The sequence below is a fragment of the Periophthalmus magnuspinnatus genome, chromosome 17 (assembly GCF_009829125.3).
Source record: "Periophthalmus magnuspinnatus isolate fPerMag1 chromosome 17, fPerMag1.2.pri, whole genome shotgun sequence".
NCBI lineage: Eukaryota > Metazoa > Chordata > Actinopteri > Gobiiformes > Gobiidae > Periophthalmus > Periophthalmus magnuspinnatus.
The window spans coordinates 4,336,676-4,342,528 of record NC_047142.1 but is presented as its reverse complement, the minus strand read 5'-3'; positions in this window follow the sequence as shown (position 1 = coordinate 4,342,528).

The following is a 5,853-nucleotide window of genomic DNA, read 5'->3' as shown; positions in this document are numbered from 1 at the left end:
GGAGCTGTCTCTCTCTTTCCCCTCTGTTCTTTATTTCACACACACATACTCACCGACACACACACACACACACAGGTGGATTGCGAGCGGAGGAGAGGTTGCCGTGGGTAACGCGTAGCGACAAGGTACTCTGGCGCTGAGCTATTCTAATTTATGTTAATAAACCTTGCCGTTGCTGTGAGAGACAAAGGAGGCCACAGATGAGCCTTGGTAACCTCGGCACCTTGGCGGAGGGGAAAAAGACAAAGAACAATGCTCGGTGAAAGAGAGAGGAGCGCGATATTGAACTGTAGAGAAAAGACACAGAAACAGTGGCGGGCGCGAGATGATAAATTTAGCCACACAAAGGCTTGTTTTTGTGGCTGCAGAATCAAACAGCCTCTTGCCGCCAGTCTCGTCTCCGCTTTGTGCCGTCGTTGTAGGAGGAGGAAGCGTCTCGAGATGGTTGTTGCTAATTTAGGGAGGCCTATGGAGACACAAGGCGTACATGAGGAGGAGGAGGAGGTGGGACTCGGGGGTGGAGGGAGGGGGGGAAGCGCTGGATCGGGTCCCAGGGCAGATGTGTCACTGTGGGTAGCATTTAGCTCGGTGGGGAGGGAACATGGGTGTCAGCAGAGGTCAGTGTTTAGACTGTGATCCTGGCAATGGAAGGAACATTTCAACCTTCAGCTGAGCAGTTTATGTGGCGTTGGGGCTAAGTGTTTGTCTGTATCGTGTTGTTGCCAGTAATATTGTTTGCATTTTTAGGTTAAAGGTCATATAATGCATTTGTGTAGCTTTGAAAAGTAGAAGTATGTACAGAGGGTGAATGTAAAAACACATGGATCTCCCAGCATTGTGCCCGTGTGGCTTGATACACATGCAAAAGTAAAATAAAATAAAAAAAATATTTATATAAAAAATAAAAATAAAAAATAAATAAAAAATAAATAAAATAAATAAATAAATAAAATAAAAAATAAATAAAATAAAATAAAATAAATAAAGTAAAATAAAAAATAAATAAAATAAAGAGAATTTTCAGCTCTAAATGTTACTATTGATTGCACCTTAGAGCCTACAACTTATTGCTAATTTGTCCTTATGTCCTTATTTATCACTTGTAGCAAACACATTTTAATTTAAAGGTTTTATATTACTTAAAATTGTTTCTTGTGGGCTTTAAGTCATGTTATAAAGCTGTTACCTCATCAAAAACATACCTGGAGTTGTGCTTTGCTTCATTCATACACTTTATTATTAGTCTGTTTTTATCGCCAAAGCTCAAAATGCTCCGTTCCACTTTATGATGTCATGAAGTGATAGTTTTCAAGTTAACAGCTACTTTTTACATTTGGTTCAGCAGAAATTGGCAATTCCAGGGCTGAAATCATCTAAATGATTCTAGCGCAGGTGTGTGGAGTTTAAAAACACAGTGGAGCACTTCCTGTCTTACCACATGATGACATCACAAGGTGGAACAGAGTGTTTTCTGTTTGAGGGAAGAACTCAGCCTAAATGTGCAGGGTTTGTGCGTTAACTCCAAGTCTGTTTGTGATGAGGAAACTAAACAAAGTACTAAACCACAAATAAAAAGATGCCAACTCAACAGTAACGACTTAAATAGACGATAATAATGTAAATAACCTAAAAATCTGATGTATGACGGTGTTTTATTCATGTTTAATGCTTGAGGATGCAGCAAAACTAGTGAAAAATCCTCATTGTGGTTCTAACTGGTTCCAGTCTGCGCCGCCTGATACTTTAACAAAGCTCAAAAATTGAAATTGATGGTGTGTGGAAATCTGCTTTTATTTGTGCCTCGCTCATGCCCTATGATCCAGAACAACACTTTTTACTCCTGCAGCCGTATTCTTCATTCTTCTCTCTCAAATCAGAGCCTGATTGGCGTCAGTATTGATTAACCCACTAATTATTTTGTCACTTAGTCAAAAAGTCTATAATGTGTCAGAACATAGCGTTACTGTTATTAAGTCAGCCCGGGGAGACGTATTCACTCCATTTGTCTTAAGCTATTGAACTGAAACACTTTTATGGAGAAACGAGGCATTTTTCCCATTCGTTAGTTTAATTTTACTGACTTAAAAACATGAAAAACAGAACTTTAAACAGTTTGCAGCGTTCCAAAGTTATTCCTCACTTACCTTATGCATTCTGAACTTTCTAATTATCCACCATGATGAGTTTATAATCACTTTTCACAATTTTCAGAGACTAGAGCGGAGTTTTAGCCTCACGGAAACGTCAACAACAAGCGATCAGCGCATGTCCTGTTTCGCAGAGAATAAAATGCTCTCTAATTAGATGTAGACAGCACACTTAAGTCTCATTTTCACCCTAAGATCTGATTTATTTCTGTAGATTTGACTCTTTAATGCTGTTATATTACGCAAAATTGACTCTTCTGAGCTTCAATCCATGTTACAAAGCTGTTACGTCGTCAAAAACAGACCTAGAGTTGTGTTTTGTTTCATTCACACATGTTTGAAGTTCGCTAAATGATTCTAGTGAAGGAACATGAAGTTTAAAAACACTTCGGAGCACTTCCTGTATCACCACGTGACATCACAAGGTGGAACAGAGTGTTTTCTCGGCCTAAATGTGCAAGATTTGCGCGTTAAACATGTGTGAATGAATGAAAAACACAACTTTAGGTCTGTTTTAATGAGGAAACAGCATTTAAACAGATCAAAAAACACATAATAAACGTATAATTAGACCCGTTCATGTTACTGTTTGATTCTTTGGCACGTCACTGATACTGAGATCTACAGTGTTGTGTCTGTGGTGATGTTTATCTGGCCCTAAGCTATGTCGGTGTATAGTGTTGCAGTCAAAAACCACACAGACATCTCTATAGTGGTTTTCTAACAAGTTGCCACAATCAGGCAGGGTTTCTCAGCTCCAGCAATGAGGATTGATAACACAGCCAGACTCGGGCTCTGCTGCCGCCGCTCCTCTGTACGATGTAGACTCTGAGTATCCAAACTCAAAGAGAGAAAGCCGTGGGTTTCCTCCGCGCCGTCTGCTGCCAGCTTGCCTTTGGCGATGTTAGTTCTGGACAGTTAACTCCTACTGAAATTATGTTAATTGCTGTCATTTTATTTTTTTTCTCCTTCTCGAGCATAATCAGCAAATTATATACTTGTGTTCATTTATTACCAGGCCACTTTTAACGGCCATTTTACCCTTCAGAGATTGCAAGTCAGAAGTTACTTTTTAGATATTAGCATATATTCAAATGCATAATGTTTATTGCGTAATGGGTTTAGTAGTGCACCATCTTTAACGTCGGAAGTCGTGTCCGTTCTAGCCGTGAGTGTCTTTTCGGTTTCTTTTCACGTTTATCAACTCATGAAACGATATTTTTAGGTCAGTATTTATCGTTTGTACGTTTTACTTTGCAAAACATGGACATTTTTGTTCATTTTTATTGGCAATATGATCAAAATTTAAGCTGTGAAAGGTTGAACGAGTAACTTCTAAGTACTTTTTAGTTGGTAGAGTGTCCGCTGATCGAAGGTTGGCGGTTCGAATCCCGCGCTCGACGTAAACATCAGAGCTGCGCAGGTTGGCGGTGTGTCCTTGGGCAAGACACTTAACCCACCTCGTCCGTAGTATCTGCGTGCACTGTTGTATAAATGTACGTGTGAGTTGAAGGCGCTTTGAGAGACTTGAAGGTAGAAGAGCGCTACGCAGTGGTCCCTCGTTTATCGCGGGGGTTACGTTCTAAAAATAACCCGCAATAGTCGAAATCCGCGAAGTATGAGCTTTATTTTTATGTTTTTGGCTGTAAAAACTCCTCACCACACACTTTATACACTTTTCTCACACAGGCATTCACATTTTCTCACATTTCTCTCTCGTTTAAACTCTCTCAAAGTCCAAACCTTCGTCGGTGCAGAACGTTTCATCGACATTGTGGGTTTTGTCGGGGATGTGTATAAAAATGCGACCGTTTAGAATCATTTTTGCGGTTTAAAAATGCTCTCTGGTTTTGCGTCAGTGGCGTAAATCAGTTTCAACATTATCGTTTATCGTCTATATTTATTCAGCGATATATCAAACTTCAAATTCTGTTATCGTGACAGGACTAGTTCAGGTTTCCAGTAGTTTTCTTTATATATTCTCCTCGATTAACTTTGTGCATTATCTTACAAATAAAAAGAGCTGGATGATATCACCAACAACAACAACAACGCTCTTTTAAAGTTGTTGTTTTGTAGTTCTGCAAAATTATGATTTATTTTTACAACTTCCCAGCAAGAGTATAATATTTCTGCCTAATTAAACAGTCCATTTGTTTGACATTCACAGGGAAGTTTGAGCACATTTTTGTTGGATTGCAAAAACATGCTTTGATTATTGTTATCAGCTGGAGTAGGAGGCGGCGCATTACAAATTCATCTATTGAGAAGTTTTTTTTTCCAGCTACAGAAGTCAGAAGTTTACATACAGTATATAAAAAGACACATACGCTTTTTTTTCCTCATTGTCTGACATGAAATTAGACTAAATTTGACCTAAAACAGGAGAAGTTTAGTCTGATTTAATGTCAGACAGTGTTTTTTTTTATATAGTGTAGGTGAACTTCTGGTTTCAACTGTATGTATTTGTACTTTTACTTCAGTACAGGTACATAAAAAAGACCAATATTTGCACTTTTTTTTGCAGCTATTGGGACATATTGATACATGGATTTGCATATACTTTTATACTATTATTATTCAGTTAATTTCTTTTTTCGTCATTTGGTGTAGTTGTTTATCGCGGCGCGGGTTAATTTAAATAATCCGCAATAGGCGAAATCTGCGAAGTATCATCTTTATTTTTTACAGTTATTCTATATGTTTTTGTCTGTAAAACCCCTCACCACACACTTTATACACTTTTCTCACACAGGCGTTAACATTTTCTCACATTTCTCTCTTGTTTAAACTCTCTCAAAGTTCAAACCTTCGTAGGCGTCTTTGTCGGTGCAGAACGTTTCATCGACGTTGTGGGTTTTGTCGGGGAGAAAACAAATTGCAAATGTACAGCACTTCAGAGTCACACTGCGATCCGACGTTTATGTAAATTTGTCTGAACACATTCTGTACTGTACAGGAGACACGGCACGGAGGAGACTGATGGACAATGGTCTACAGTCCAACAGCCAATCAGGACGCACAACACAATGCACGTTCAGAGAATATAAAAAAGCGAGTAAAATGGAGCTAAAAAAATCCATGAAACAGCAAGACCACGAAAGGTGAACTGCAATATAGCGAGGAACAACTGTACTACACACCACTTGGGTTACACTATGTAGCGCAGTGCAGTGTATATATAATAACTGACTTTGCAATTTAATATTTAATATATATTTGCGGCAAGTATATCTGTGTAATCCTTCAGTCGTTCAGGTATGATCCATAGTAAAAGAAAAAATCTAATCTGTTAACTGGACATATATTAGCCCAACGGTGTCAAACTCAGCAAAATCAACAAAATGGGCCAGATGTAAATGTAAAACCGTATAAATGTAACTGAATGTAATGTATTATAAATGTAACTGCTTTTTTAACTTATTACTCGACTACAAACATTGCGTATACGTTAAAAAAAAAAAAAAAAATGACTGTAACTGCGTATCTCCTCATGAACTGAGATCTTACAGACAGTCATACGTTTTAATTTACCTTATCGTGGGCCGCATAAAATGACGTGGTGTGCCGCATTTGGCCCCGGGGCCTTGAGTTTGACACATGTGTATTTGCCCAGAGCTCACTGGCCTTCGACTGCTCTGGATTCTCCAAAATCTCTGTGGACCTTAACCCCATATCTGTGACTCTCTCCCTTAAAACGAGGCTT